Raw genomic sequence first — 21749 nt, 5'->3', positions numbered from 1 at the left:
ATTGAGACACAATGAAGTCTTGAACTTCAATTCTCAAATAACAAGATAGCAAGCCCCATAATGGACCTTAGCACCACCAATATTTTTCTCTTTGAAATATCAATTGACAAATAAATGTTAACAAAATCAAACATAATAATTTGGTTCAAGACACGAGCACACCATCACTGTCACAATTCTATCCTAGACTATCAATTTAATGTTGACTGACTCAATCTCAAGACTCACCTAAGAAACAAAGAAGCCTTGAACTTTAATTATTTTATAGCAAGCTCCACATACAAATAAAAATCAAACATAATAATTTTAAAGACATGATAACACTATTAAAAATAATTATTAAAAACAATTTTATCCTAGACTATGAATTGCTTGGAAATCAAACATCCATATTATATAAATCTCAATTTTCTATTAAAAAATATAAATACTATTTCTATTAATTATAAATTAAATTCACTTCCACATACCATTGAATTAAAAGCACAGGCCAAAAAAAAACCATCCATTGCAGCCACAAATATGATCCAAGTTTGATTCCCCACTTCAACAGAAAAATTAACACCAATAAAATACCTAAAATCTATTTTTTCAACTCACATCACAGTAACAAAAGCTTGAAAGATAAATAAATAACAGGCCAAATATTTTATTAAAACTCCATAAAATATTAAAATGATAATTCCCATGCTTATCTTAATATTTTTTAAATTTTTTAAAGAAGTTATTTTTTATAAACAATCCATGTCTTGAAGCTCTTGCAAGATCTTAAAAAACTATGCCCATGCTTGGACATTTAATTATTAAGCTTTAATAATAATAATAATAATAATAATTCCTGAAAAGATGTTTCCAAAGACCCGTGCCGTGACAGACATAATCTTTGCAATTTTTTAAGAAACCCATTGGAAAAGACCATAAACAGCCCAACAAAGAGGAGACTAATCAGACAATATATTGAATAAAAAACACTAGAAAGGGCGCACCTTAAAGAGTAAAAGAGAATTCTTGCTCCGAGAAACATCTGTTAGATATTAGATTCAGAAAGAAAAACAAACTGTAGATACTTGCATCTGTTCATACTTTTCATATGAACTGTAAGAAAAATGTATTATAAAAATCATGTTTACTAGTTAGTTTCTGGTGTTATGATCTCTTTTTTTGGATGATCATTCTGATAATGGATCATGGAATCGGAATCGTTGAAGAAATAAGCACACAGTTAAAACTAGAAGCTAAGCACAATAATATTATGGACTGTGAAAATCATATGAGTACAATCGTATTTACTTTTACTATCTATTAAAAAACATATACAATTGATTTCGGAAACAATCTTTTGAAAATCATGTCTATTGAACAAAATCTCATAAATACAATCCATTCCAAGAATTTATAAGAAAAACCTATTAGAAAAATCAAGTTTACTGTGGATACAATCTTTTGAAAATCATGTCATAGATACAATTTCATTCAAGAATTTGAAAAAACTTTCACAACTGTTCACATAGATACAGAGCTCTGATATCAGTAAAAAGCATCAATACAATGACCACTTTGAATGCCAATTTGTATTAACATTGGAAATGCTCATCAAAAGACAAATCTCTCCCATTCTCCTCTTGTATGTAACAGAGCCATTTTTTGCCAATGGCAAAAGCAAAGTAATGGGCTTGTTGTTCTACCACTTTGAGGACTGCTCAGTAATCTATTTTGAAGCAATCAAACAAAGCTCAGAGAATTTATTTTGAATCCCAAAAACATGTCTGACAAACCCATTTGCCCTAAAGGCATTAAAAAGCCTGCAAATGACCAAAAAAAACAGAAAAAAGCAAAAGAAAAATTGCCTGGCCTTCACCATGTATGCCTGCTATCTAACTGTATAGATATTTATATATATCTTTGCCTCTGGTAATTCAAAAGTCCTGAAATATTTACAGAGCAGAAAAGCAAAGAAAAGGGCACCCTTATATATAAACATTTAGCCCAAGATTTCGTCCTTGATGAAATCATTCCAAATGCGAACTTGCAAACAGCCCACACCCACATCATACCCATTTCCCTGAAGCTTTTTCTTGCTCTGTTTCCCCTGCTCACACAAAGGCCAGACCCCACAACAAGCTTTCATGGCAGATTTTTCTTCCTCCTTTTTCTGTTCTTTCAATCCTCCTTTTCTTCTTTTTCTTCTATCCTCTTCTTGATTTCTTCTTCTTGTTCTTCTTGTTCTAGGAATGAAGAATGATTCTTCTCAGGCCTCCAGATCCTTAAAAGGGTGTTGTTGTAAATGATAGGAGAAAACAAGAGAATGCAGACATTGCCTTGACAACAATAACAACACCATTCCCAAGGAGGAGGGAAAGAAGATACATCCGCCAAGAACGACGAAAACCGGCATATAACATAAAACACACGAGATCACCCCCCCTCCTGCAAGAATCTGGAAAGCCTGCAGGCATATACACATTGTATATATACATCGATCTACCCAAGCAAAACACAGAAAAGGACAGCCGTGCTTGAATGGATCCATAAAAGCAGGCGTACAACAAGGGACGCCTCTACGACACAAACATTTGCGTACATCTCCTGTAGATAGATAGATCTTACGAGTTACGTATCCAAATCTAGGACTCCAAACACTGCCTAGATAGTATCATGCATCTAAAAAGTAGCATCCCAACGATATACACACAAATATTTTAAATATATATGTAATTAGTATCCATCTATCCGTGCTCCATTTTCATGATTATATGAATCAATCTATTTTTTAAGTGGGAAGATGTCAATGCTCAGTTTAGCTTTTAGATATTGATGAGCTGTATTTTAGAATTGCTTTGCTTCTAGATTTTATTGTGTAATTTTATTTGCATCAATGTTTGGGATTACATTCTAAGATCTATCATTCTAATGAGAGCATAATAGAAAAATGGGTAAAGTGTAGACTAAAATAAATTTAGCTATGCTCTCTTTACATTTCAAGTTTTTTATTAATCAAGTATTTCAATTTGATATTTTGAAAAAATTTAAGTGCTAAGTCATTTTTTTTCAAAATATTAGAAGAAGAGCACCATATATAGTTTCAATAGCCATGCACTCCTTTTGCAATGGACCCTAGTTACTAACTTTAGATGAACCAAAAAAATAATAACTAAAAGCCCATTAATAAATTTCACTTTTACCAATAACAATTTACTTTTTAGTTTTTTTTAACCATAATTGGCCTATTCGTGCATGATTAATGGGACATTTGTGCATGACTATTGGGCCATTGTCCATAAGTATTGGCAATTTTAAGTGCACAACTATTGGAGCATCTTTAAGTAGGTATCAGGGGATACTTTGAAATGTGTACTTTTTGACCCTTGCACGCATAATGGATTCCACAACGTGTGTCATTACTACCCAGAAACCAGAGCAATAGCTATAAGCAATTAAGTTGCATACATAGACAACAACAACAAAAATCGTCGAAATCCGATGTACCGTTTAGAACCTGTGGGTGCTCGAAGTTAGCTATAATGGATACTGGTACTCTTCCCCTAATATGTTTTGTAGATAAGAGTAGCCTTTAATAGTTCTTAGATTGATTGCAACAATTGCCCTTTTTTGCCCTCTTTTTGAGTTTTACTGATGACTTATAAAGTTAGGCTTAGTAGCTCTATGTTCGCACTTTAAAAAGACAAAAAATATTCACTATATGGTGATACATAAGACGATTGATAATATGTCTTGAAAAAGATTGCTTTTAAATAACTTAACTAAAACGTATCTCATATGAATGACTACTTTGTTGATACCTAGAACTTCAAACAATAATTTTAAGTTCTTAAATTACCTATATAAATATATTGAAATTTTCATAGAAACTTAACTTGTCATTTAGAAATTCAAGAGATAGTTTACTTGTATTGCTATTAGATTCTATCTTAATTCTCTTAATTTTTAATTTTAAAATAGTAATTTTAAAGTTTATATTAGGCTTTATTTAATAAATTAAATGGATTTTTTAAGATTCATATCTCTTAGACAATTAAAAAAATTGATATTTATGCTCTATTTGTATGATTATATTTTTCCACTAAGGGTGTCATATATGTGGTAGCTTTCAAATATTGACTAGTTGCATCTTAGTTTTGAGGATAAGTTATATACTCTTTAGTATTTCAAGTTTTTTTATTAATCATGTATTTTAATTTGGTATTTTCAAGTTTTAAAATGGGAAGTCAAGATTTTGTGAAGATTTTAATATGTTTTTTAGCTGAGTTGAGAGTAGAATTCAATAGTTTTTGTGGGAGTAGCTCCCTTTTATTGACTTTTTATTTATGACATGTAAAGGTAAGCACTAGTAGTCTTATGTACTTTAAAAAATAGACAAAAAGTTAAATATGGTGACACAGAGTCCCATATGCTTTGATAAAGAGAGTTTTAGGATCTCTTAACCAAAACATGCCTAATGGGGATAGCTATATTGTTGATGCTTAGACCTCTAAACAATAATTTTGAACTCTTAACTTACCTTTGTAAGTATGATGAATTTTTTTATAGAATGTTAATTTAGAGTTAGGGACTTACATGGCGAGGAGTTAAGTGCACAACTATTGTGTCTTCTCCCCCAATTCTCTTTATTTATTTTTATTGTAGAAACATTAAGAAATTATTAAATTTAAAGTTTATATCAATTTTTTTAATAAATTAAATGGACATTTTAAGATTCATATCTCTTTAGTAAATAATTATTTATATAATATAATAATATTATTATGATACTTTAAAGTCATCTCTTATAAATTAATAATATAACATATAATAAATAAATTATTGAATAAATATTAAATACAAAATTTCAATTTTAAAAAATGAATAAAATTTGTCGAACTTATTTCTATATACATAGATTATTTTGTGTTAGGTTACAATATATTTGGTTTTTAGACATAAATCAAATGTTGATCCTTCAAAGACATGACAATGATTGCAGTTTTAAAACTCACTTTACAAGTTGTGTCAATTGTGGGGAACGCTTAGATTACAACCCACTTTACAAGTTATGTCAAATATGATGAAATCTAGATTGCAACTAATGAGTTATAATAGCTTGTCCACTTCTAACAAATCCTTGAAATAAATGCGAAACTCCAAAAATTACCATTATAAATTATTATTTTTTATAATATATTCAATTTGTCAAACATATTTAGCCTATTATAACCTACCCATCATTACAACTCCCATAATTATGCTCCTTTCCTTAATAATAGATGAATGCAATCTCAAACATTAATTGAAAAACTGAATATATGTAAATTTTAGTTTTAATTATTCTATCAAGTAATCAAAAAGTTATGTACTTATTAATAATTCATTAATTTAAAGATGTAGTATTTTTAAGTCTATTATAATAAATAAGAATGTTTTCGATTGAAATTTGTGTAAAAAAATATCTATCAATATATTTAGAATCACATTTTGACAAATAATTTTTTTAATAAAAAAATTGTAGAGAAATATTCAGGGGAAGCGTACCAGTAGTCGTTATAGCTAACTTCATGCACCCACAGGTCTAATGGTACATTGAATTTTGATGATTTTTTATGGTTGACTTCCTATGCAACTTAACTGTTTATAGCTATTGTTTTGGCTTCTCGGTAGTAATAACACAAACTGTGCAATCTATTATGCGTGCAAGGGTCAACAAGTGGTCTTTTCAAAGTGTCGCCCAATATCTACTTAAAGCTAGCGATCCAATATTTTTTAATAGAGAAATACCTATTTATTAACTCATTCATTTATTGTCTCTAAAATTGACAACAAATCTTATATATAAATATATTAGTCTTACCAATACCATGATATACCCATCAAATATAAGGCTTGCTAACCATAGTAAGTTTTTCTAATTTTAACTAGCCATATCCATATATATATATATATAATTTAATTTTATATATATATAATTTAGAGTTTTACCCAATACCATGATATACCCATCAAATGTAAGTCTTTGCTAACTATAGTAAGTCTTTTCTAATTTTAAGCAGGCCTATTTTTAGGCTATTGAGGGGCCTCGTGTGAGGGCTATATAGCATTTCATCATCACAAGTTGACTTATGGACGTGATATGATTATTTTTTATTTTGGAAGACAAATGTTGTAGAGGACATGTTTGTTTGTTTTTGGTGGATTGCATTCTATAGTGGGGTATGCTATGATTTCATGTAGAATGAATGTCTTTTCCCTTCGTAGCAAGTCAATACCAAATTTGGATTTTTCTGAATGGACCCACTTTTACACCATCATTCAAAACTCAGCCGTACAAGATGATAGTGAGACACTATACAATAAAGGAAAATATTTTGGGGACATTTGTAGATTTTGATTGCTTGCATAAAGGGAATGTATCCTCTTGATATAGAGGATCTTGTGCATAATTAGGGATTGTACAAGTTTAGATATGAATGGGAAAGGGCAGCTGAAATTTAGGCTTTTTAATAGGGGATTTAAGTTGTTTGTAATGGTGAAAATTTTAGATTTTGTATTTATTTATTTATTTTTGGATTGTTTGATGTGTAATGATAAGTGTGCACGTGATGTGATTCAAGTTGAAGTATATAGTTTGGATTATGTTTATTTTAAATAATTAGTTTCATCTATAGATTTATTTATTTTTTGATGTTGTATTGGATAGTAGTTGTAAAAGTGACGTGTCATTTGTCATTTCTTGAACCAACTAGACATTTTTTAAATTTTAAATTGAAACCTGGGTATGTTTGATTGCCCCTCTGTCTAAATATTATGTATTAGCTTGTTATATGGAATATTGCATTTAAAACTTGGGAAGTGATATAAAGGGCTAACTATAATTAATTGAGAACACTTGCAAATACAGGGAATGAATGCCTCTAGCATATTTATAAAACCTAAAAAATTCATCTATTGATAACAACACTACATCAACATTCTAAGGTATACTTTATGACTTCTTGTTTTCCTCGACCTTGTTTAAAATTGTTGAGTAGACGTCCTTACTAAGGTTTTGGATCTTTTTGACATGTAGTGATAAGTGTATAAGTGATATGATTTGAGTTGAAGGTTGGCATACAATTTGGATTATGTTTATTTTTAAGAATTAGTTTCATTTATAGATTTATTTATATTTTGATGTGCCGCTGTCAAAATGATCTATGTCATTTGTCATTTCTTGAACCAACTATAAATAGTTTAAATTTTAAATTTAAACTTGAACATGTTTGTTTGCCTTCCATCTAAATATTGTGTATTAGCTTGATATACAAAATATTGCATTTAAAACTTGGAAAGGATTATAAAAGGACTAAGTATATTTCATTTAGAACACCTTGAAATACATGGAATGGATGTCTTGTATCATTTTTATAAAACCTAAAAAAAATCATCTAGTGATATCAACACTACATCAACATTCTAAGATATACTTTACGACTTTTTGTTGCCCTAGGTCTTGTTTAATAATGTTTAGTTGACATCCTTACTAAGGTTTTGGCAAAAATGAAGAAGTATCCTTGTCATGTGAAAATTGAAAAACACACAAACCTAGATTTTTATGAAAATATTTAAAATTTAAAATTTTAAAGATAAACTTGAGCATGCTTGTTTGCCCGTGATCTAAATATTGCGTGTTAGCTTGTTATACAAACTGTTGCATTTAAAACTTGGGAAGTAATATAAAGGGTTAACTATAATTCATTGAGAACACTTGCAAATACAGAGAATAAACGCCTTCTAGCATATTTATAAAAACTTAAAAAATCATCTAATGATATCAACACTACATCAATATTCTAAGGTATTCTTTATGATTTCTCATTGTCCTTAGTTTTGTTTAAATATGTCGAGTCGACATCCTTAATAAGGTTTTGACACAAATGAAGAATTATCCTTGTCATGTGCAAACTCCCAAGCACACAAACCTAGTTTTATGTGAAGATCAAAGTGGGAACTTCAAGGTGACAAAAGAAATCATCTAGAAATTAGTAGAGATTAGATATGTGGGCCTAGTTTAGATTCATGCAAGTGTAAGATTGATTACGTGATCTTGAAATAATCTTGATTAAAAAATAATAATAATTTTGGTAATTCTAACAAGCCCCGACTTTCTACAACATTGAAAAATTGGTTTGAGATGCTTGATATTGTCATATTCCATATTGAGCCAAGAGAAAAGTATTTACATTTATTATTAGTTCTTACCAAAGGAAAGAGTACTAATACATTGAATAGATTAAATTATTATTAGGTAACAAATGAAGTAGTGAGATGCTAGAATTAAAATAGTTTGATCAAATTTTCTAATGTATATTTTCTAAGGTTGGATAAGTATTCGCTGCAATAGAATTTCAAGAAAGGTACAATAGATAGTAATCATTTCAAAGTTGAAGGTGACAGACTGTTAATAGTTGTCATGTATGTTGATGATATCATTTTTGGAGGAGATAATGGTGTAAAATATTTGTAGAAGAAATGCAAAAAGAATTTGAGATGTCAATGGTTGGTGAGTTATCATTTTTCCGTGGTCTTCAATTGTTACACAATCAGAAGGTGGTATTTTTATTTCTTAGATCAAGTATGTCAAGGAGATGTTGAAGAAGTTTGGTATGGAGAATTGTAAACCGGATGGAACTCCTATGGCTACTAGTTGCAAGTTAAGGATGATGGATCTCTAGAAGCTGATTAGAAACAATATAGGTTTATAATTAGAGGATTTTTGCATTTGATTGCTTCAAGATCATATATTATGCATGTTGTCTATTTGGTTGCCAGATATCAAAGTACCCCAAAATGATCACATGATCAAGCAATGAAAATGATATTTTGATATTTGAAATAGACTTTGAATTTTGGTTTGTGGTACAAGAAGAATGATGATTTCACCTTGAAAGCATACACAAATTATGATTGGACAGGATGTGCTAATGATAAAAGAACAAGTGGTGGTATATTTTTTCTTAGGAGATTGATTGGTCTCCTGGTTAAGAAAAAAACAAGATTAAGTGTCAATATCTACAACAAAGGCAAAATATATTACAACAACATCTTACTACACTTAAGTCATGTGGATGAAACAAACTCTTTGAGATATCAAGGTGATGTATGATGAGACAATCCCTATTATGTGTGGCAATACAAGTACAATTAATATTTCAAAGAATTCAGTAATGCATTCAAGAACTAAACACATTTCTATCTAGTATCATTTCTTAAGAGAGAAGGTTGTAGAGAAGGAAGTCACATTGGAGCACGTGCCTACAAAGGATCAGATTGTAGAAATCTTTACCAAGGCATTGGTGAATGATACTTTTGAGTATCTTTGACAAAAATTAGGGTTTATTGCCCCTCCTTCAAACTATATGCATAGAAGTGGTGCAGTTTTCCAAGGGGAGATTCAAAGCTTATTTTTTGTCTTCTGGATTGATGTGGTGCCTACACATAGGGGGAGTAGTGAAGGTTGTGGTATCATGGTTGTAGAAGAGAGATATCCCTATCATATGGAGTGTTGCAGTTATTAAAAGTTATACTTGAAAGGGAGAGATAGTTATTGTTATAGAAGTCTATATGGATAGTGATTATTTGCAGTATCGTACCCTTTGTCCTTGATGTCAAAGGAGGAGAGAGATACAAAAAGAAGAAGCGAGATACAATTGGAAAGATTCTATTGTTGGTTGGTGGTACAAGTGTTTCCATCAAGATAAAGGGGGAGATTGTTAGAAACTTGAGTTATGTTGTCATTAATGTCAAACTTGTCAGGTGTTGTCTTTGATGACTCAGTGTGTGTTGTTTGTGATTTTGTGTTGAGATAACAGAAGTGGAGGGGAGGTTGGAGTTGGTTTGTTTTGTGGATGTAGTATTTTGGTCTTATAAATGAGTATTCAAATGGTGTTATGTTGTCTAGTGGTGACATTGAGTAAGTGTGAGGTGTTTCTGGAAGGCTATGATAATGGAAGTTACAATATATAGGAAAGAGTATTTAATACATCCTTATGGAAGAATGATTTTCATTCATTCGGTTCCTAATGATGATAGCTTTTGGTTATGGCTATAATGTTTGTATTGTATGGATGATGCACTATCATGTTTTCAGGTCCTCAATTGCTCAAATGATGAAGTTGGTTGTGGCAATTTGCTGACATGAGGATGTCTGTCGAGACTGGTTTAGAGAGTGCTCTGCATTGCTCTATTGTGTAGGTTCAAGTGTTGTGGCTTGGAGGACATGTTCATATGGTTTGTGTATTGTTCCAATTCAAATTTCTAATGTTTGTTTGATCAAAAAGTGAAGTAATGTTTTTGTTTGTTTGATGTTATCAGTTGTGTTGGTCTCTAGCCAACTTAGTTGATTTATCTTATTTGGATCATATGCTTTTGGTCAAGTTGAGTTAGAAGGTTGATATGGGTCTTACCATAGCATGTGTAAATCTGCATTGAGTAATTTACATTGGGTGATGATTTTGGGCTGACAGGTTAATGTATCTCATTATTTTTTTACACATTATGTTTGATGTCAACTTTGGAGGAAGTGTAAGCATGCGAGGTTCATTGGAATTGACTTAGGAAGATGTGTTGATATGTATTTTGGTCCTCTTTATCTCCTAGAGTGGACCACATTGTGTGATTTTGGTCCGAGTGACTGACCTTATGGAATTCATGTTGTATGTGGCCGACTTAGTTGAGGGTTTCAATGAATAACCTTGTATAAATAAAAGTGAAGATGTGTGAATTTTTGTGAATTATATGTGAATGATATGTCAGTGCATGTAAAGAAGCAAAAATGAAAATTTGAGTTTGAGATGAGCTTTAAGGATCATATCTTCAATGTGATAGTATTTTTGAGATAGTAAATGAAGTGAGGTATGTTTGCCATGATATTGTTCACTTGACACAATATTTGAAGGATAATTTCATGATCAAGAGATCTTGTTCATTTCAATTCATCATTTCCCTATACCTACCGGAAGATAGTGAGTCCTTTGGTAGCTTGTGCAATCTCTATAACTTTCCTTGAGATTGTATTCCTCAGTAATAAAAGCCCCTTGCATCTTGCCCTAAGGTTTAATTCAAATAGGTGAAGTGAACTTCCTTAGCCTTGAACCTAAATATTGCAATCACTTATTCATATTGTGAGTGTGATTCTCACCATGGTTTTTCCCTTATTGGGTTTTCCATGTAAATTTGGTGTTCTTGTGTGTGTTGTGTTTTATGGTTTCATGTTTCATAATTACAGAGATAAGTTAATTATGATTTGAAGTTTAAAACATTATAAATAACTTATTTTAAGGTTCAGACTAATTCACCCCCATTTTCAATCTTGTGGGATGTTAAATAATTGTTGTTAAGTATTTCCCACACATATTTAGCTCTACCGCACTGCATTATCTTTACAAGTATTGAATTTGCTAAATCACTCATGATTACATTTCTTGCTTTTCCATTTTTTTAATATAACATAATATCAAGTGCATTTGTAGGAGGATTATGATGAATACTAAGAGGGGGGGGGGTGAATTAGTATACCAAAAATTACTGTAAACAAACTCTTAAACAATTTAGCAGATAACTAGTGCAACAGATTCACTAATAAACCGGTTAAGATAAATGTGAACCAAATAGCAAACAAAGCATTCACCCACAAGAGCAAAATCACCATAACATAAGATATTTGATGTGGAAACCCAAATGGGAAAAACCACGGTGAGCAGAAACTCACAAGTAACTATCTGCAGAATAGAAACCAGACCGGTTAAGGTCATACAATGTTCTTCACCAGAACAGATCCTGTTAGGAATCTAGATCTTTGTTAGGAGATAAGTCCTGTTAAAGACTACCTTGTGAGAGGATTTCATATCCATAGTTGTGAACCACCTTGTTAGAGGATTTACAAAGGCTTTGCTAGGCCTACCTGGTTAAGGGTTTTAGACTTGTCGAAGATGTGAGTAATCAACAAGTGAGTGATCTAGATACTAGCATAGTATGCTTGGTTAGATCCTTGATAGCTCATTGTTAATGCATTTCAACATTACTTCAGTCTTCAATATCTCCACACTCTAACTCTTCACACAGACCTAATCTTCTCTGCAAAGATCGCACATAACCTTATCACACTTCTCATACATCATCCATGCAAACCCTAGACATGATGTCCTTATAAAGGAATCTAATTTCATGTCGGTCCAATAGGATTAGACTACAAGCTCCTAGGTTTAGTGCATCTGGACACATTTGGTAACACGACACAAGATCACTACCAAAGTATCGGTGGATGATAACTCATCACACATTACAGAAATACCGGTTGGTAACTCATCACAGAGTAATACAAGTTAATACAATAAACCGATTACCGGTTGTCAAAAATGAAGACTGGAAAATGTTAACTACCGCTTTGTTCCTTCGTACCGCTTGAGCTCTATGAACCGCTTGGGTCTTCAGTCAATCTGTGACCGGTAAACATCTTCTGCAAAACATTGATAGTCTAAAGACTATAATACACAATACCGGTTGAGCATAACTCATACATAAAGAAAGTGTGTGTCCATCAATGGCAATCAAAACATCATCATGCCAACAGATTAGGGGGGAAGTTACAACCATCCCTGACTAAATTCCAAACTCCAAACACTAAAGAGGTTAACTATCCTTCCTTTTTAACTCTCTAAAAAGTGTAGTTTGTTCCATCAATCTTAGGTGCCTTGTGAGATCCATCTTGTTTTATCCTAGACCATTCCTCAAGTGGTTAAGATTCCTTAGATGGACTTGGATATACGAGCTTGTAAAATGTAGACAATGCAAAACCTACTATTATACCACAAATAACTATAAATTCTACTTTCACAATTACACCAACAAAACTGTAAAGAAATCAATAAAACATAAATTATAGTTGAAATACTGATTCCTTATTGTTGTCCCACTGTGCTCTATCTATTGAGATCGTATTATCAATATTTACTCTCAGATATATTGCTTATTGTCATAAACAATATACACTACTCTCAAAATGAAAGTATACAAGAAATGGTAACATTCACCAAAATTTTACTGTATACTACTCCGCCTTTGCCAACAATGACAAAGTAATGTAGAATAACCCCTGTTTCCTTATATATAAAAATAGAGTAAATGTTTATGACAATAAAGAATAAAACTTATCAAAAACATATTTAAAGTCCTTCATAAAAGTTTTCATGGCCAATGACCATGACTCAAGTAATGAGGTAGCAAGCTCACTTTCAGTCTGCATCTGGAATATTAGTTCTTCCATTGCATCAATGGTACTTATTTCTTGAGTTACCGTGATGGCTTCCAGATTGAGAAAAAAATTCTGAAGAATCTGCAATTTTGGCAATACGACCAGTTGAAGCTCTTGCAAATCTCTGGTCCGGTTGTAGATTTCTGATTCCATTCTAGCAGTTTGAAGCTGATACTGATGAATAGTTTGCCCATATGTAGTGAATGAATCATATGGCATATTGAAGGTGCTTAAATGTGCCTGAAACTCCGATTGGAGTTTATCTTTTTGTTTAAGCACATCATCACAAAATAGATGGGGTTGGCAGATTTTACTCAATAGTAATTTGCCCTCATCCATAGCAACAATGATTTGCTTCTGCTATTTCAGAAGTTGTGATCGGAGCTCATTCATTTTCTTGACTAAGGTAGTGTTGAGTGCCTTTTCATGATTCTTCTTCGCAGTGGCTAAAACAACATCTTTCAAGCATTGTATCTGGTCCTCCACTACGGTACGAAGAAGTTTGAGCTTGGACAAAGAGGAATTGGTACTGGGGAGGTTAGTACCGGGAATCAAACTGGTAAGGGTGTCAACAGCAGTTTGTATGACATCCCTTTCCTTCTTCCTTCGCAAATCTTCTAGTCTTTCCCATCCCAGTTTGATGCCTCGCAGCAGCTCAGACTCATCTGTTGATTGAAGGTCAATTGGACTGGTGGTGTCAACTGGTTTGGCTTGACCACCAGTTGCCTTAGGAGTCTCTGCTTGTTTGGTTTTCTCTGCTTCCTTCTCTTCTGCTGCTCTTTTCTTTTCCTCTTCTTTCTTCTTTTGATCCTGTTCTCCTCTTGTTTCCTCTTCTCCTCTTGTTTCCTCTTCTCTTCTTCTTGTTTCCTCTTCTCCTCCTCTTTCCTTTTCTCTTCCTCTTTCCTCTTGTCTTCCTCTTTCCTTTTCTCTTCCTCTTTCTTCTTTATTTCCTCTTGCCTTGATTTTTCCGTTTTCTCTTTCTCCGCTTTCTTAGCGTTTTACTTGTCCCATTTCTCTCTTTCTGCTTTGTCTTTGTCCCATTTTTCTCTTTCTGCTTTGTCTCTGTCCTAATTTTCTTTCTCTGCTTTTTCTTTATCCCATTTCTCTTTCTTTGTGTCAGGATTGACATCCTCAACGTCTAATGCATCCACATCAGTGGGATCATTTTGCTCTATCACTCTTTCCCCTTCGCTGTCAAATGCCTCATCCGGTTTGCCTAATGGTAGGTTAGGTTCTTGTTTAGCCTTCATATTGGCCTTAGACACTTGGTGTAATCTAACAACAACTTTTGCATGTAGATATGTGTCCTTCTCCACTTCAGAAGCTCTGCCTTCTAGCAGCCCGAGTCTTCTCCTTCTCATGAAAAAGAGGCCTTTGTTCTTATCCATTATCTCAAATAATTCTAAATTTGAGGCATCGGGAAAGTATTGTGCAAAGACTTTCTCCCTTATTTCCTGTTATTTTTCAATGGCCATACGCCATTTATTATCCAAAGAATTATATAAAGAATCAGGTGTCACCGATCTAATTTCTGATGGTGACCGATCATTAACACATAAATATTTAATGATTTCCTGTTCTACTTCATCTTTCTCACTATCAGTAAAATCATCAAAATATTCTTTTAAATCATCAAGCACTTTCCTCTTAATATTCTTAATACTCCTCTGACAATTTGTCATTGGCTTATAAGAGGAAATATCTATATTTACTGGTGCAAAGGTTGCAGGTGCATTACTGATAGATTTTGCTTTCTTTCTTGTTTGCCTTATCTTCTTCCGTTGGATTTCTGGTTCAGTATCCTCTGACTCCAGTGAGTTTGTTTTGGTTTTTTGCTTCCTCTCAAAGACTTTAGCAGGAACAACCTCAGGTTTCTTCTTAGCAGGTGACCGCTTGGGCACTTTTGGGCTGGCAGAGGTAACCGGTGCAGATACCGATGGCACTGCTTTGTCCTTTTTCTGTCTTGGTTCTTCAACCGGTGTGACCCTTTCTAAGTAGGTACCGGTTCTCTTTTTCTTTGCATCTAATGGTGAGGCAAGAAGGGTAGAGGCATACCCAATCAACATATCATACATCACTTCATAACCCATAGGTTCAACTGCTTCCTTTCTCGGTTCCACTGCTTCCATTATGCATTCATCTACCTTTATTGTGAAGCAGATGTCATCTTCATATTTCTTCAAAATATCACTAGATACCCTCATTCTTTGGCTCATTTTTTGCTTGAATTCATTAAAATACTTGTTAAGAACCTTAGGATATCCGGTTCCCACTGCTTGAAGACTTTCCCTAATTTGCTTGGAAACTGATTGGTCAGCAGACCATTGAAAATCACCTACTCCAGGGAAATAGCCTTGAAAATAGAAGAATAGACCAACCAAAAGTTGTTCAAACCTGAACCTTAGAGTATTGTCCTGTTTGATGGACTTCAGATTCAATAGCAATTGCTTCTGCAAATAGTTACACAGGTCAAATGTGGTGTTTTCCTTGATCATTCTATAAGAGACATTCACCGTAGTAGTAGGGACATAATTCATTTTGCTGGCATAGAATATCTTGTATCCAATCACCATGCAAGCATACTTCACTAGATCATCTTTGATGGTGTTGACGGTCATTGCCCGTTGGTCACTCACATAACCAGTGAGCTTAGTCATTTCAGTCTTGGTGACCTTCCTTAGAGCTGGTACCTCTCCAATGTTACAAAAACCAGTGACGACATGAATTACCTTTGGTGTGATATCATGTGTGTGCTCGAGGTACATCTTATCACCATGTACTCTGCTAAGGATGATGTGGATGTGTTCTTCTGTGAACTCTTCCAGAAAATACACTGCATTATGGAGTTTCATCTTCTCTAGGATGCTATATTCAGGTTTGATTTTCTTGTCATCCCCACAAAATAGACCTAGCTGGGAATGAATCACTAGGGATCCTAGGTCTTCCAATTTACAATCAATATATCCTGAAATATCTTCCTCAACTATAACTCCGATGGGTATCTAGGATAGGGCATTGTATTTCATCTTCTTTTGAATAAATTTAGCTAAATCTACAGGTGCACTAGAACCAGAGTGCGATATAGATGCCATGATAAGAAATAATTTTGAGAAATACCTTCACAATCCAAAATTTAGGGTTTACCAATGTCGCTCACAACAAACCACTTTGGTTGCTGGATTACTGCTTAGTGTTCTTCACTTGATAGATTGAAAACAATCTCTGGATTCCTCTGCAAGATTTTGAATTCACTTTGAATTGCTAGACGAATCACTCTTTGTCGCTCTGCACTTGAAAATTCTTAGCTCGAAAATAGATAAGTGAAAATGACAACCAAAATCCTTTTAAACAAACTTTTCACCTACCATAATAAATGCATCATCGTTAAGGCATAAACCCTAATTTTGCCTTTTACCACTTCAAGTCTTCTACCAATTGACAGGTAACGTATACCGGTTAAGGTCTTTACCGATATAAACCGGGGGTTCAAATATTTCACCGATATGCTTCCCCTAATCTTTTGTGAAGCTCAGTTTGTCGGTTCAGAGACTTCCACACTAGGTGCAGAAACCAGTTCATCCTATGACACTTCTTTAGGTTTCTTTATTCAAGTTTTATTCATTCTCGCTTGAATGGTTTTAACATCAATATTCCCTTTAGGAGTGATCGGTATATCATCCGATAGGTTCTTTCTCATTCTGCAGGTTCTGGTAGTGTGTCTCGGTTTGTTGCAATGATAGCATACCATTCCAAGTGTTCTCCATGGTCCATTATTCATACTTCCATTCTTCCTTCTGCATGTTGCAGTAGTGTGACCACTACCATGATAGATCAAACAAGTTGTTCTCCAACTGGTTACCGCTTGGTAACCACCTGATCGATGGTCATAGGTATTGTACCGGTTGGGATTCTGGTTCACAGAAGGTTCCAGGATAACTCCTTGAGTCCTTGGAGGATGTCTCCTATTGTTGTGCAAAACTGACCTGCATTCAAATTCTCTATGCCCAAACTTGTTGCATGCATAACAGTTTCCATTGAATCTATTGGATCTAGGCTTATTGTTTAGAAAATAAGGAAAATTGTTGTAGGCCCTTCTTCTACACACATTAGCAATATGTCCTTCTTTGAGACAATTAAATAAAACATGTTTAAATTTTTGCTTACCTTTGTCCTTGGATATTGGTTGCTTCTTTGATGCTTTAGCTTTTGTTCCAGAGGTCTCACCTTCCTCATACCCAGAGAAACCAAGTCCAGTGGTATTCTTTACCGGTTTTGCCGATTCTAGCTTTTGCTCTAGTTTAGCAGTACTTTGATTGAATTTGGCAAGTATCTCCTTTGACTTGGTAAGTTCCTTGGAAATAGCAGCATTGGATTCCATCAAGGTTGTATTCTCAGAAATAGCCATGTTTAGTTCACCTTGCATTTCTTCTTTTTCCACTTTACTCCCTTGGAGATGAGTGGTAAGGGCATTGATTTCTTGCTTCATCATGGAGATCTCATGATCTTTTTCTTTTACCGGATCTTCAGCTTTCCTTCTATTCTCAAGCTCTTGACACATTCTGATAGTCAGTCCTTCCAACTCCTTTCTCAGGTTGGCTTTAGATTCATTCAGTTTTTCAACTTCTTCAACTAGGAAATTCATGTCAGCTTCATCAGAAGAGTTATTTTCAGTAAGTTCCATTAGTTTCTCAGCATGCTCCCTTCTCTTGGAAAAAGAGGCTTTATACTTGACTTTGAGTTCATCATAGGCTCTCTCAGTCTAAGGGAGATGATGAGTAAGTTCCCTCACAGTGTATTCCCCCATATCTCCTTCCAAGTGGTTAGACTTATAGAAAGGTTGGCTCTGATACCAATTGATGAATACTAAGAGGGGGGGTGAATTAGTATACCAAAAATTACTGTAAACAAACTCTTAAACAATTTAGCAGATAACCGGTGCAACATATTAGCTAATAAACCGGTTAAGATAAATGCAAACCAAATAGCAAACAAAGCATTCACCCACAAGAGCACAATCACCATAACACAAGATATTTGATGTGGAAACCCAAATGGGAAAAACCACAGTGAGCAGAAACTCACAAGTAACTATCTGCAGAATAGAAACTAGACCGGTTAAGGTCATACAATGTTCTTCACCAGAACAGATCTTGTTAGGAATCTAGATCTTTGTTAGGATATAAGTCTTGTTAAAGACTAGCTTGTGAGAGGATTTCAGATCCACAGTTGTGAACCACCTTGTTAGAGGATTTACAAAGGCTTTGCTAGGCCTACTCGGTTAAGGGTTTCAGACTTTTCGAAGATGTGAGTAATTAACAAGTGAGTGATCTAGCTACTAACACAGTATGCTTGGTTAGATCCTTGATAGCTCATTGTTAATGCATTTCAGCATTACTCCAGTCTTCAATATCTCCACACTCTAACTCTTCACACAGACCTAATCTTCTCTGCAAAGATCACACATAACCTTATCACACTTCTCATACATCATCCATGCAAGCCCTAGACATGGTGTCCTTATAAAGGAATCTAATTTCATGTCGGTCCAATAGGATTAGACTACAAGTTCCTAGGTTCAATGCATCTGGACACATTTGGTAACACAACACAAGATCACCGCCAAAGTGTCGGTGGATGATAACTCATCACACATTATAGAAATACTGGTTGGTAACTCATCACAGAGTAATACCGGTTAATACAATAAACTGATTATCGGTTGTCAAAAATGAAGACTGGAAAATTTTAACTACTGCTTTGTTCCTTCGTACTGCTTGAGCTCTATGAACTGCTTGGGTCTTCAATCAATCTGTGACTTGTAAACATCTTCTGCAAAACATCGATAGTCTAAAGACTATAATACACAATACTGGTTGGAGCAATTATCTGTTGAGCATAACTTATACATAAACAAAGTGTGTGTCCATCAATGACAATCAAAACATCATCAAAATGCCAACAAATTAGGGGGGAAGTTACAACCATGCTTGACTAAATTCCAAACTCCAAACACTAAAGAGGTTAACTATCCTTCCTTTTTAACTCTCTAAAAAGTGTAGTTTGTTCCATCAATCTTAGGTGTCTTGTGAGATCCATCTTGTTTTATCCTAGACCATTCCTCAAGTGGTTAATATACCTTAGATGGTCTTGGATATATGAGCTTGTAAAATGTAGACAATGCAAAACCTACTATTATACCACAAATAACTATAAATTCTACTTTCACAAGTACACTGACAAAACTATGAAGAAATCAATAAAACATAAATTATACTTGAAATACTGATTCCTTATTGTTGTCCCATTGTGCTCTATCTATTGAGATCATATTATCAATATTTACTCTCAGATATATTGCATAAATGATACTAATATGACTTCAATGAGAACAAACTATGTGGTAATTGAAAATGCAAAGTGAATTGTATCTATAATGCAAAGAACAATGATGGTGATATGAGAATGAAGATGATATGAAGCTAAAATGGTTATGTAAGCTAATGGATATGAAGATTATGAAAACTATGATAAAAACTACAATTATTATGATTCTAAGCTAATGCTAATCCAATGAAACACTTTATAATTGCTAGAAATATCTTGAAAGCATAAAAAACACTTAATATTCAGTATTTGCTAATTAGCCAAAATGAGGATGTGAGATCTCCTTTTATAAAAAATCCATGGCTCTAATCCTTGGTGGAAAAGATCAATGGATGATAATTAGTCATCTAACAATGAAGGGTTGAGATTGAGTTGGTTGAGTTGTGATAGAGAAAGTGGAAGGATGTTCCTCCTACATTGGTAGAACCGAGGAAAAGATGGAAGGAGAGGCCACATGTCATGTATCTCTCAATGACCATGAGGAAGAAAAGGAAGAAACATTCCATGTTGTTGGAATGTGGGAGAGAACATAGGCCTAATGAGACATTTATCTCACGAGTCACCTTTTACCATGATGAGGTGTATAGACCAAGATCTTGAGAATAGGGAAGGTGGAGAATGAATAGGGAATGAGATGACACCTAAGTCTCCACTTCCTTTTGACTTAGGGATGGATGTTGAAGATAATAAGGTGATTAAATATTAAAAATATTTAATTTTTTAGCCACTTGAGGATGAGGTGGCAAGTGAGGTGGAAATATGATGTGGATTTTAGGAATTGACTTTGTCTTTTGGAGGAATAATTAAATCATTTAGAATTATTTAATTATTAGAAACTTTAGAAGATTTAGGACTTAAGAAGAATAAGATGACATGAATCACATAAATAAATTAACTAATTTATTTAATAATAGAGCAATAAATACTAATTAAATAATTGACATTTAATTAATTTATCTCAAGTCATTTTTAGTTGTATACGGGCTCTAATACCAATTGTTGAATCAGTCTTGAACAATTCAAATTCAAAAGACCTTAACTTGATCAACAAAAATGAATGATAAAGTAATGAACACACATGCACAAAAAAACACCAGATTTATGTGGGAAACCAAAGAAGGGAAAAGCCACAGTGAGAGCTAACTCACAGTATATGAACAAGTATTACAATATTTTTTGAGGGCTCTTTTTCTAAGGAAGCTCACTACTCCCAAAAAGGACTTGCATCTAAGACTCATTAACTTAGGGAAAGATACAAAGGACTTGCTAGGAAGACTCACTATCTCTTACTAGGATACATAAGAATATGTATTACAATGAGTAAGCCATCGATATTACCGCATCCAATAGTCTCCTTAAAATGTAGCTACTGTTGACCCACTACCTCAAGCAACCATTTGGCAGTTAAGCTCCAATACTTTCACCAGATGCTCTTAATGCTTCTTTTTCCCATCTTCACATTTCACTCCAATCCACACCTTGAAATTGATTTGATATTATATATATATATATATACCATTCATAAGACCTTAAAATGTCAATTAGATCAGCTATAGAAAAGGACAAGGAATGATCACACTAAGTTGGACACAAAATATAATTGCAGTGAAAGTGGTCCAATCCAAGAGATGGAGAGGACCTAAAGACATATTATTAAATCTTCAAATATTGTCCCAATGAAGAAGAAGACTATAGCACATAACTTATTGGACCAAAAACATATATACCAAATGAGATAACTCATTGTAGATCATCACGAGGCAAAATGGGACCCAAGTACAACTCATCACATCCTCCAATGCTGGTGTAGACTCCTAGAAGCATAGTGCAAGAAAAAGAGTAAACCTAATCGGCTAGATAACTCCAAATCACCTTGTAAACCAATTGTAGACACAATATTGTAGGGGAGAAAACTTGTTACCTCTAAGACGACAAATCCTAGAGAAAAAATCTATCTGCCACTACCTCACTCAAACTAGCGCTAAGGTGAGCCAAGGGATAAAAAACTAGAGTTAAGTAGTTAACCACAATCCGAGGCTCCTAGATGACTCTATCAAGCCCCTGTCCAAAGGACGAGCGCGGGTCT

This window comes from Cryptomeria japonica, chromosome 5, assembly GCF_030272615.1.
Source record: "Cryptomeria japonica chromosome 5, Sugi_1.0, whole genome shotgun sequence".
Classification (NCBI taxonomy): domain Eukaryota; kingdom Viridiplantae; phylum Streptophyta; class Pinopsida; order Cupressales; family Cupressaceae; genus Cryptomeria; species Cryptomeria japonica.
This window is presented reverse-complemented; position numbering follows the sequence as displayed.